The sequence below is a fragment of the Stegodyphus dumicola genome, chromosome 4 (assembly GCF_044657685.1).
Source record: "Stegodyphus dumicola isolate Sdum_Otavi_A_Nest chromosome 4, ASM4465768v1".
Lineage (NCBI taxonomy): Eukaryota > Metazoa > Arthropoda > Arachnida > Araneae > Eresidae > Stegodyphus > Stegodyphus dumicola.
Genome location: NC_140771.1, coordinates 76,728,260 through 76,741,274, shown reverse-complemented (window position 1 = coordinate 76,741,274; position 13,015 = coordinate 76,728,260). Strand labels below are relative to the sequence as shown.

Sequence of the window (13,015 nt, the reverse complement as noted above, 5' to 3'; positions counted from 1 at the left end):
ACCAAGCAAACGGATCCCTCCATGGTTGGTAGTTTTCTCGTGTGTAACCAATACCAATACGAACCAATTCCTCTTATGAAGTCCTTCATGAAGGTATTCCTTCCCTTCACTTAAAAATCCTCCACGAAGACATCCCTTCCTATAAGTAGGCAGTCCTTTAATTGCTTTGCCTTAATCAACTAACCTACTCCAATCTAACGAAAATGTTTACAATATTCTACATAGCTAGAGCAGAAATTATTAAAAAAATATTTTTGTTAAAAATCAAATTTAAATAGTTTGATTTTTTACAGACCGTAATTGTTAAGTCATTAAGACTATTTAACTGTAAGATTACGTCATTTTTTCTCTTCTTGGCGCCTTGCATGGCGCAGATGTTCATTACAGCAACCCTGTAAACGCTTACTCAGTTTTATTTTTTATTGCTGTTGTTGTTAGTAGTAAGTCATCGCTTGAAAGATGGCACGCATTTGATTAAAGTTGTCGAATAAAATATTTAGTACAGTCCACTTCTAGTTAATTTGAAATTGTTGTATAACAACGCACCCATCGCATGAACACTTTATGGTCCGTCGAGCCGGAGGTAAAAGACATCGTTGCTAAAATTAACCTTTTAGAATATTTGTAATACTTTCGTTTGGTTGTATTACGCATAACTTCATATAGAGTGTTTGCAATGCTTTCGTTTTCGTGTGGACTACGCAATTAAGATTGGATACTGTGTCATCGTTCATTTCCGGTGTTGCTGTCGAGAAATCTGCAATCACGGTAAGTGATAAATTATTTATTTGTTCATGATGAGTGAATTGAAAGCAATTAAAGCTAACAAAAAGAGTTTAAAATGCAGTATCAGAAAGTTTGAAAATAAGGTAAATTCTACAGTGGATGAAGCAGATATTTCCTTATTGGAGTTATACGAATCAAAAATATTAGAATTTAAAAAGGAATTAAGTAACATTTTCGATTATTTATTTGCACATTGTGAAGAAAAGGACACTGACGAATTCATTAAGGAAAAGGAAAATGTAGTAGATAATCTCGATGAAATTCATTTGAAAATTAAAAGAAACATTTCTGAGATCAGTTCTCAAAGGAATAGCTGTTCAAATGAAAACGGTTCGAGTAAAGACATAATTGTTTCGGATATAAAATTACCTAAATTGTCTCTTCCAATATTTAGTGGGAAAATCGAAGAATGGATTGAATTTGAGGATTTATTTTCCGCAGCTGTGCATAAAAATAGCAAATTAACTAATGCGCAAAAATTGCAATATTAAAAGAGTTCGTGTAAGGCAGACGCTTTAAATATTATTCAGTCCATTCCAATTTCAGATTCGAATTATGACATAGCATGGAATCTGTTGGTTGATCGCTATTGCAACAAAAAAGATTTGATCAATTCTATCATAAAGAAATTAATTTCTATACCTCAAACGAGTGAATCTACTTCGTCGCTTTTAAAATTTATCGATAAGGTGCATGAATGTTTACGATCCTTGGAAGCATTGGAGCAAAAGGTGGAAGAATTTTCAGACACGTTAATTGTTTATTTATTAGTTGAAAAGTTGGATAGAAATACTCGGTGTTGGTGGGAAAGGTCACTTAAAAAAGACGAGATAGGAACGGTTAAACAACTGACATGTTTTTTGAAGGAACACGCTCGCACCCTATCACATTACAAACCTCGGCATGGGGAATCGAAACGTTCATTTAATACCAAAGCTCTTACATCACTTTCGGAAAATTCAAAAAATTGTCCTTATTGTAAAGCTGATCATTTATTGTTGAAATGTGCGCAATTCTTAAATCTAACAGTCAAGAAACGATTTGAATTTGTAAAGACAAAAAAACTATGTTTCAATTGTTTATCTTCGGTCCACACAATCAAGGACTGTAAAAGTTCTAATACATGCAGAAAATGTCAGAAATTTCACAATTCGCTCTTACATTTTGATCGAAATGAAGAAAATTTCGATAAAGCAAATGGCACATCGAATCAAATCACAAACAAGACTAATAAATTAAGGAGTAATCTTTCTCCAAATGCTGATACATTTACTCCAGTGGCAAGCAGCCAAAAGGTTAGTGACACTAATGAAACCAACCAAGCAAAGTCCATTAACGGTACTACTCTGAATATTTCCAGTTCTTTTCATAAACAAGTTCTACTTTCAACTGCAATTATTTTCGTTAAGGGTAATGATGGAAAATTTATCTCGCTGAGAGCCTTGCTGGATTCCGGTTCTCAAAATAATTTCATTACTAAAGAAGGTGCTGAGTTATTGAATTTGAAGAAAAGAAAAATAAACGCTTCTATTTCAGGTATCAATGGTACAGTTATGGGTGTTAAGGAAAAAGCTATAGCAACCATCGCTAACGCTACTAGAGATTTTATTCGTACCTTAAAATTTTTTGTTGTTCCAAAAATAACTCGCGTAACGCCTGCTAGATATATAAACATTCCTGATGTTAAGCAGTTGCAACTCATTGGTTTAGCTGATCCAGAGTTTTATAAACCTGGTCAAATACATGTTTTATTATCTAACGAAATATTTTTTGATTTACTGGGAACAAATAGAATAAATATGCAAGACCTGATTCTCCATCAGTCAGTTTTTGGATACATCGTTAGCGGGTCAGTGCGCATGCCGCAGCAAGGCAGTGTTGATAATTATTGTGGGTTTGTGGAAAATGGGGATAATTTATCTGACAACATGAGAAGGTTTTGGGAGATTGAAGGTATTAATGAAGCAAAAAAAGTGAAAAGTCAGGAAGAGGAATTTTGTGAACAGCACTTTCTTCGTACACACACGAGGCAAAGTGATGGCAGATATGTAGTGGAAATGCCAATTAAGGAGGAAGGACTTAGCCTTTTAGGGGAATCGAGAGAAAACGCTAGCAAAAGACTGAATTATCTACTTAAACGCTTCACTCTCAATCCCGCAATGAAACACTTATACGAAGATTTCATTAAGGAATATAATAAATTAGGCCATTCCGAAGAAATTGATGAAGGGGATAGCTCTAGTTTCTCATATTATCTTCCTCACCATGGGGTTTTCAGGCCCGAGAAACCTAGCACTAAACTTAGGGTAGTGTTCGATGCCACTGCTCCTACGACTACTGGAATTTCGTTAAACGATATTCTGCTGAATGGAGGGTTAGTTCAAGACGAACTATTTGATATTATTTGCAGATTTCGAACGCATAAAATTGCCTTCACAGCAGACATTGTAAAAATGTATCGTCAGATTTTGATTAAGGAACATCAAAGAGATTTATTACGCATCTTATGGAAGAGTAGTGAAGAAGAACCAGTTAAGGTCTATAGACTGAAGACTATAACTTACGGTACTTCCAACGCACCATATCCAGCAACACGCACACTTAATCAATTAGCAGAAGACGAGAAAAACAATTTTTCGTTAGCAGCGCCAATAGTACAAAGGGATTTTTATGTCGATGACGCACTCACAGGAGCCCATACTCTAATAGAGGCTAAAGAATTACAGTCGCGATTAACCTATTATCACGTGGAGGAATGCGTCTGCACAGAGGGTGTGCTAATCATCCTGATCTTTTGCAGTTTCCGGATGGACAAGAGGAATATTCTTTCAGTAATTTCGATGACGATCAGAGCATCAAAACTTTAGGATTATTATGGAATCCAAGGATAGATTGTTTTTCGTACAAATCAACCATCAAGAAACCAACTACTTACACAAAGAGAACAGTGTTGTCTGATATTGCTCGCATTTATGATCCATTAGGACTGCTTGGTCCAGGGATAACAAAAGCAAAAATCTTCATCCAAAGACTTTGGTTATTGAAGCTTGATTGGAACGATCCGCTACCCGAAAGGAAAATTAAGGATTGGCAACTTTTTATTGATTCAATGCAATCTATCAACAATTTGAAAGTCAGTAGATATGTTTTACAGGATAGTTTTTCTGATATACAAATTCATGGATTTTCAGATGCATCAGAACACGCATACGGAGTAGCCATCTATTTACGCTGTAGAAATGACAATAATTTATCTTCACATTTGCTTTGCAGCAAGTCCAGAGTAGCTCCACTAAAACCGCTGACAGTACCTCGACTGGAACTCTGCGCAGCTGTACTGCTAGCACAGCTTGTTGCAAAGGTGGTGCCTTTATTGAAATTGGACATCAGCAAAATATGTCTGTGGTGTGACTCAACCATAGTGTTAGCATGGCTTCAGAATCCCCCGCATGTACTAAAAACTTTTGTTGCTAATCGAGTGTTGCAGATCCAAGACCTAACACAGACATGCCAGTGGAATTATGTGCGTTCAGAGGAGAACCCAGCAGACCTTATTTCCCGAGGACTGAATTTTGACAAGCTGCATGATGCTGATCTGTGGTGGAAAGGTCCTCCATTCTTGAGTGAGGGTGTCATACCTAACAAGAACATTGACTTTGAACAATTAGAAAAAACAGAGACATTTTCTAATGAACTGAGAAAAAGAACTGACATTGCTTGTTTATGCACTTTGCCTTCAAAATTTATTGATAATGTCCTAGATATCACCAACAATTATTTAAAATTATTACGTATTGTTAGTTATATTTTCAGGTTCATTTGGAACTCTAGGTGTTCAAAACAGAAAGGAGCACAGAGAAGAACAGGAGGAGTAAGTTCAAAGGAGTTAAATGAGGCAGAATCCTTTTTAGTAAGAGAGGTTCAAAAATGTAGTTTTTATTCAGATTACAACTCCCTCGCACAAGGTAAACCCATTAATAATAAAAGTAATTTACTTTCTTTGAACCCTTTTTTGGATGCAAATAATGTAATGAGAGTAGGAGGCCGATTACAAGGGGCCAATGTAATGTTTTCACAAAAACATCAAATAATTTTGCCTGTTAAATGCAAACTAACTAAGCTGATTGCTGAGCATTATCATCAGAAATATTTACACGTAGGTTCGCAAGCATTATTGTGTTTTATGAGACAGAAATTTTGGCCATTACAAGGTAGGAATTTAACTAGAAAGATTACCCATGAATGTATAATTTGTAGTAAAAATGAACCAGTCACTATCGAACAAATTATGGGGTCATTACCTGCAGAGCGCGTAAATCCGAGCTCACCCTTTAATCATGTCGGCACCGATTTTTGCGGTCCATTTTTTATTAGGTACAAGGGACAGAGGAAAGGAACTCTTCATAAGGTATATTTAGCTCTTTTCATTTGCCTTATAACAAAGGCAGTGCATCTCGAACTAGTGAGTGAACTCACCACTGACGCATTTATTGCCACCTTAAAGAGATTTATTGCTAGGCGCGGAAAATGCTCAATCATTTTCTCAGACAACGCAAAAAACTTCGTTGGCGCAAATGCCGAATTGCAAAGAATTAGCAATTTAATTAGAAATCCTGACAAAAAATTAGCAGATTATTTAGGTGAAGAAGGAATAGTATGGAAGTTTATTCCCCCACGGACACCTAATTTTGGTGGACTATGGGAATCTGGAATAAAATCCGTGAAATATCACTTAAAGCGGATTGTAGGTAATGCAAGGTTGACTTTCGAGGAGTTATTAACTGTAGTAACTCAGATAGAGTCTGTTTTAAATTCTCGCCCTATTACTCCCTTATCTTCCGATGTAAATGATTTAGAGGCATTAACACCAGGTCATTTTCTCATTGGAAGACCCTTGAATGCTATAGTAGAACCCGAATTAATTGATAAACCTGAAAACAAACTTTCAAGATGGAAACGAACTACCAGATTTGTCCAGTTGATATGGAATCGTTGGCATAGGGACTATTTAAACACACTACAACAGCGTTCAAAATGGAAGGTAGAACAAACGAATATTAAAATAGGTATGCTAGTACTAGTTAAGGAGGATGAGCTTCCTGTCTGTAGATGGGTGTTAGGGCGCATTACAAGAATTTTTCCTGGAGTTGATGGTAAGGTTAGAGTAGTAGAAATACAGACAGCAAAGGGCATCATTAAGCGTGGAATTACAAAAATTGCAATTTTACCCCAAGAAGTAGCTTCCAAAGTTAGTTAAGTGTTTGCTTATTATTATAAAACTTGTATTGTACATTGTATTGTGTATAAAATTTTTATTGAAAATTGAATATTATTATATTGAATTAAGAGATGTTATTCGTATTGCTTTATTGTATAAGGCAGTAATTGTACAATTTTGTAGGTTATTATGAGTATTATCGCACGAAATTATTGAAGTAACCCTTCAATGCCGGGGGGTATGTTAAGTCATTAAGACTATTTAACTGTAAGATTACGTCATTTTTTCTCTTCTTGGCGCCTTGCATGGCGCAGATGTTCATTACAGCAACCCTGTAAACGCTTACTCAGTTTTATTTTTCATTGCTGTTGTTGTTAGTAGTAAATCATCGCTTGAAAGATGGCACGCATTTGATTAAAGTTGTCGAATAAAATATTTAGTACAGTCCACTTCTAGTTAATTTGAAATTGTTGTATAACAACGCACCCATCGCATGAACAGTAATAATAAAAGATTATTTAAATGACAAAAAAAAAAAAAAAAAAAAAAAGATTCCGCAGTTAAAGAACCTTGCTACATTTGTTTATAAAAACATGTGTCATCAGTAAAATATCAAAGTAATTTGCCAGACAGCTGCGAAAAAATTTTAGAGTACGCCGTCCCGATCGGTATAATGGTTAATACTGCTGGTTGCCATATCATTAGGCACAGATTCGAATCTTAGTCGAATCGAAAGGCTTGAATATTTGTAAGTGTACAGTGTCTGTGCGACTCTGAGGCGCTTAAAATATGGCTAGCAGAATGTTCTCTCGTCAGATTTAGCACTGCATAAAAAATCCGTGGGTCTGTCTCTCGGAGTGTTCTCCATCAAATCTGAATCAGAACTTTTCTAGCTGGTGTGAAATCGATCTTCCCCACTGGTGCATCCTAAACAATGTTCTGGCTTCGAAATGCACGCGTCCGGGTGAATGACTATATTAGTTCAAAATTTGGAGGCTCTAGGTACCGCCGATTTTCCAGAATACGTGAGGAACATACAGATTTTTCATTAATTAATAATAGGGATTTGAAAGACAAATATCTTACATTTTGCTGACTGGCAACACATTTGAAAAATGACGCGGGTACAAAAAATCATCTGTATCGTCTCAGACTAATATCAGCTCTTGTGATAAAAACCAAGTTCACAGTTCTTTATCACCTGATAATGTTTCGGGGAATAAAAGCCGTTCGATGATAACCAGGGCAGTGGAGTCGATAGGAAAAATGACCGACTCCGAAGCCTGGAATTTTAATGACTCCGACTCCCTCATATATATATGTGTGTAAACATAAACACATGGGTTACAGCTTATTTTTTTAATATAAAAGAAGTAACAGATGCTAGAGAAAAAAATTAATGGCATAGCAAATTATTTATATTGATTAGCATTTATTATGAAATGGAAAAACTGGTATTAGTTATTTCTAAGAAACAGTATAGCTTCGACAAGATTTTCTTTGTTGGATGGCCATAGATCCGATTTGATAAACTTCAGAGCTAAGAAGAGTCTTTCCACACCAACTTGAGTAGGAGGAAGAGCTATAACTGTTAGGACTGCTTCTGTTAACTTTTCAGGACAGATTTTTAGAAGTTCTAAAAGAGGCGTCTTGCAAGCGCAATCATATTTCTCTATTTCTTCAAAGGCTGTGTAGAAATCTTGTTTGCATTTTTCCATTTTTAAATCTAAAGGCTCATGTTTTTTATTTCCATTCGCTTTGCCTTAGCGTTTTCAATATTATCCAAAAATATTTCTCAAAATCTTATTCATCAAGGGAAAAGGATGATAGAGACTCAATTGCAGTGTCTGCAGTTTGACTGTCCTGATTCGAATTCTCTAATTGGTCTGCGAATAATTTCATTCTTAATGAAAGTTCATCGATGACTTTCTTTGGCTTTTAATTTGTTCGTCATCCAAGAAAATTCGGTGTTTCGGATCTCCATATATTGAACCCAGCAAGATCTCATTGTCTAGCAAACTAGTTTCTCTTTTCTTCATTGAAGAAATGATTCCTTCTGCAATAAACCCTCCATTTCAGAAAGAACAAACATCCCATTCTCGTCTCCTGTCAGTTCTTCAGATTGCAGCTTTTTCGTGGATATATACGTCATAGAAAGAAGAGTTTCCAATTTTGCAAGATCATTCCACAGTCTTTCTGTTAGTAAAACATTAGGGTTATCTACATCTTCTAAAAAGTCTTAATTCTAAAAACCTCTTTATAATTAAATATGTACTTCCTTAAGCAAATATCAAATCCATCCTCTTCCCTTATATTTATTTATTAATAGGTCAATAAAATAGAAAATAACTATATATTAATGTATACAGTCCATAAATAAAAATAATAACTCAGCTTGTCATTCATTTTTTTCAGTTCTTTCTAATTTCATTTCAAATTCAAACTGTCCAATGAAAACTGGAGTCGGAGTCGACTTATTTTTAACGACTCCAGCTCCGGCTCCTTTTACCCCAAAATCTGCCCGACTCCGATTCCGACTCCACAGCCCTAGTGATAACACCATCAAACTTAGCCATTTATTACAGGTGGCCGGTAAAATTGACAAAAACCAAAGGTGGTTTTGAGTTTAGTTGTGAACGTCGTTTCTGATATTACTCTGGTTAATCCAGAGTTGATCAACTTTCTGTTGTAACAGCAATGAAATCTCGTTCTCTATGAAGATAATTGTCTCTTGCGTATTGAAGAATTGAAGAAAATAAAGCATAAAGAACTATATTGTAGAATAAAGAGCTGTAAAATGGTTTTCAAAATCTAAATTATACGTAACTTCTCTGAAACTTGTATGCACGTTTTCACTTAAGAATACCTATTTAACCGAAGTTTATACTAATTCAGAAGTCAAACAACAAAAATCAATTTGCGGTTTTGCAGCTGAGGATGGTGGTTCGGTAAAACCATTGAAACTAGTCCTGTGAAATTTTTGAAAATATAACGCTAATTTTTGTTGTTTGACTTCTGAATTAGTATTTATTCGGCGTGTTGTTGTGTCTTAATTATAGAAGCCCCAAACAGGCTTATTTTTTGCGAAGTTTATATGTTTGAGAATATTTTTCGTTCTATAAACAAAGATGTAGATTTTGTCACGTAATAAATCAAATTTTAATTTATTTTGATATATTCTAAAATCAAATGAGCAATTCAAACACAATTCATCAGGTTATGGCAAAACACTCTACAGCTATCTGATTAAAGGGAGGAACACTTTCGTAGACAGCTTACTAAGGTAAACTGCTTCATTTACAATATACATGCCCCAGCAGCCAGCCCGTTGACCATGATTTGAACGCAGATCGAACTAACAATTTTCAACGATCTTATCCGCCCAGCCGCTAATGGGCAGAATAGTTGGAAGAATTCTTCCAAGTAAATAATTTTTTTTTAGAAAAATAATACTTTTCTCAAGAAGTAGGATTAGTTTGATATTACATTAAAAGTCATTTGCAATATACATGCTGCAGCAGCCAGCCTGTTGGCCATGATTTGAACCCAGATCGAACTAACAATTTTCAGCGGTCTTATCCACCCAGCCGCTGATAGGCAGAACAGTTGGAAGAATTCTTCTAAGTAAATATTTTTTTTTAGAAAAATAATACTTTTCTCAAGTAGGATTGGTTTGATATTATATTAAAAGTCCTTAGCGTTTGCACAAGAGATGAAAGAAGTACATAAATGCAAGAAAATAAAATATTTAATAATTTACATTTTACATCGTATTCTGAACTAGGACTTGAATCACAGTCGTGTCATACGAGCTCTGTGATCAATATATAATTATTATGCAACAGGGCGAATCTGAAAAAATGGGCAAAACTTTATGAGGTGATAGAACACAGCTGTACAAGCAATATTCGTCATAGAAATTTTGGGGGAAACTCAAATGGCCAGCCTAGCTGGCATTGTAAATGGTATAAAAAGGGTCTGGGCTGGTTATACGAATCATAAAATTTGCAGGGCGATGATTTGGTAGAGGTGGTCCCATAGCTTGGCCACCAAGATCACCGGATCTCTCGTGTTTGGATTTTTTCCTATGGAGCCACATGAAAAGCCTAATCTACGAGTACTCCGCTGAAAATAATATGGATCTAGTCACCAGGATCGCCGCTATTACCGACGATGATCAGGAAATGTCTGGGTCTTCGCAAATGTGCGTCAGTCCCTATCCTGCAGGTGTGAAACCTGCGATACAGCTGGCAGAAGGTCTTTTGAGCGATTTCTTTGAGCATGTACGTCAATTATATTCCTGATAATAAAATGTTTTCTGAAGTATCTAGAGCGGCCGAGCGGTAAAGTTGCTGAACAGTGGTAGTAGTTTGGTCCGAAGTTCGAATCCCTCGAACGGGCTGGCTGCATGGGCGTTTCCGAGGCTTTTCCCATGCGTAACGTCTATACCAGCCAGTTCTCTTAGAAAGTCCTCCACGAAGGCATCCCTCAGGTAGATAGCCCTCGAGGCTTTGCCGTTAATCACATAAACCAAATCTAAAGTATCTACTGTCATTCTTGTGTTAATTACTTAATGTGACACTGGAAAACTACCTTTTAACTTCTCACCGCTTGAATTCCAACCATTATGATGAATATTGATCGTACAGCTGCGTTCTATCATCCATTAACTTTTGCTCACTTTTTTTAGATTCACCCTGGATCACTGAATTAATTTTATTACCAATAATTTTCTTTCTATTTGGCTAGTTAAATTAAATAATGTAAGTTATTTATTACTGCAAAGTACTTCAAGACACTCCAGTAATATTTGCCACAGAAAATGGAAACCATCCTAAAAGTCGTGTGACGGAAACTATTGGAGGAAACACTTTAGGGAAATCAAACCTACTGCCAGAATTGGACCCTTGGTAAACTACTAGTATTCGACAGTATTAATAACTAGATCACATTCTCGTAAAACAAGGAAAAATACTATGAAATCTCTATGCGCCAACATGTTGAGCTACCGAAATCAAATCCTTATGGAACTACCACTATTCAGAAGTATTATATACTCGGCTGCTGGTAAGCCTTAAATAAACGTTAATATTAAAATAATAATAATAATAAATAAATAAATAAAAATACTGTTCAACGCATTTTACCTATAGAAGTATTTCATCTTACTGATCTAAATATATGCTGTTCCGTGTTGTCCTGTATTTAATAACTTAATCTAATGTCTAACCACAGGGGAAAAAAAAAAAAAAAAAAAAAAAAAATTATTTTCTGTTTACACATATACGAAGGTAAATAAATCTAAATTATGTAATCATTATAAATTAATTTTAACCACAAAAAGGGCTTAAAATGTTAAAATAGATTTCTGAAGAAATCTATTAAAATTTCTTAATTTTAATTTATCACGGGATTTCGTTAAGAAAGTCCAAATTTTTCAAAGATGGCATAAGAAAGAGGGTGCTTTCTTGAGTTTTAATGCTAAAATGTTGCTACTTTATCTTGAATTTATATACTTTTAAAATATAGCCTTAATTTCCTAGACATATTTCAAGTTACATATATATATATATACTTTCTTAAAGATGTCACGAAAACTATTTTAGGCCATATGTGTACGGCCTTGCCGGTCAGAGGATCTTCATAAAAACTCGCCATCGGTACTACTTTCTAGCACCTTTAACACGATTTTTAAAAATAAAATAAACCAAAGGAAAAAAATTAAGGCGTTATGCATAAGTAATTAATAATGAAAAATTTGATTTTCCCGGAAAGTAAAAAATGCATATAATTTTTAAGATTTTAGACATTTGTAGTTAAAATGCTTTGAGATTATCACTCCGTGCATAATAAAGTAAAATGATGAAATAAAAAGCAATATATCATCAAGAATCGACGAAAAATATCAAATTCATATGAAAACTAAAATCTGAACAAACTGAAAACTTTTTTTTTTCTCTAAGTTTAAAAATGTGTTTTACTTTGAAAAATTTTTTTAAATTTAGATATTAACTTAATTTTTATTTTGAAATACCTTATTAAAAATATATCCGAATGAATGACTATGTTAAACTAATCAAAAAAGTTCTGAAAATAATAAACAATAAATAATAATAATAATAATCTGTAGCATTGGTTATTATAAAACAACCTCTCCCTCTCTACCATCCATCGACGTTACGGCTTTACATGTATTACGTCATAGCCGGCTCTCCCGCCATTAAAACCTAAAACAGATTCTACCAATGCGTTTCGCTCATTACGAGACTACACTAATTTACTTGTTCAAGCTGCGTCTGAGAATCATTATAAAATTAGTGATTGGCACAAAAGTAGAATAATTCCTTACCAAATCAAAATAAATCGCACGTACTTTAATCGACTTACTGCTCACAGCTACGCTCGAAATTCAAGTGAGATTTTCACATGTCAGCCGCTAGATGGCAGCTCTCAGGCTATCTGATTTCGAGATTTTCTTCACGACCGTGGAATGAATTGTGTCCAACATTTTCAAAACCGGCGGGAAAAAAGAAGCAATTAGTATTTTTTAGATAAATAAGCAAGTTCTTTAAATGATCAAATGAAATTTATCTTTAGAGTAATAATTATACAAAATTTTTAAAATATGCATGAAATAAGTTGCTCTAAAGTTTCAAAAATTTACTGTTATTAATTCTGTGTTTGTAAAAAAGTTCTTTCAAAGAACATAAAAGGATATAAAATAATTATTCTTTCAATTCATATTCTTAAATTTACTAAATTTTTCTGATAGATAATAACAAATTGTATATTTCAATGAAGTAACAAAATAAAGGGAAGCATAGACATGGAAGAGGAGAGAAGTTTGAATTTTAACAATAAATTGAATAAAAAAATTATTTTAATGAAAATTTTAGGGTGAGAAAATAACTTTATTTGTAACTTTAGATTAGTACCAATTTCCATTGATTAACAGTTAAAAGGGGTCGGAAAGTGTGGTCTTTAACAATAATTTAAGCGAACCTCGGTTAT

At 34.4% G+C, this 13,015-nt stretch overlaps 1 protein-coding gene across 2 annotated transcripts in view; it reads right to left on the bottom strand.

Annotated features, from left to right (window-relative positions):
- The window catches only part of LOC118197135 (putative methyltransferase DDB_G0268948), a 49,527-nt gene extending 37,074 nt beyond the window's left edge, over positions 1–12,453 (bottom strand). The window contains exon 1 of one of the 2 annotated variants that reach the window (XM_035368638.2): positions 12,354–12,453. The gene's annotated coding sequence lies outside the window, so the exon portion shown is untranslated. The remainder of the gene's footprint in view (positions 1–12,353) is intronic. The other variant, XM_085815109.1, reaches the window with a different exon arrangement.
- Positions 12,454–13,015: the final 562 nt, after the last annotated feature.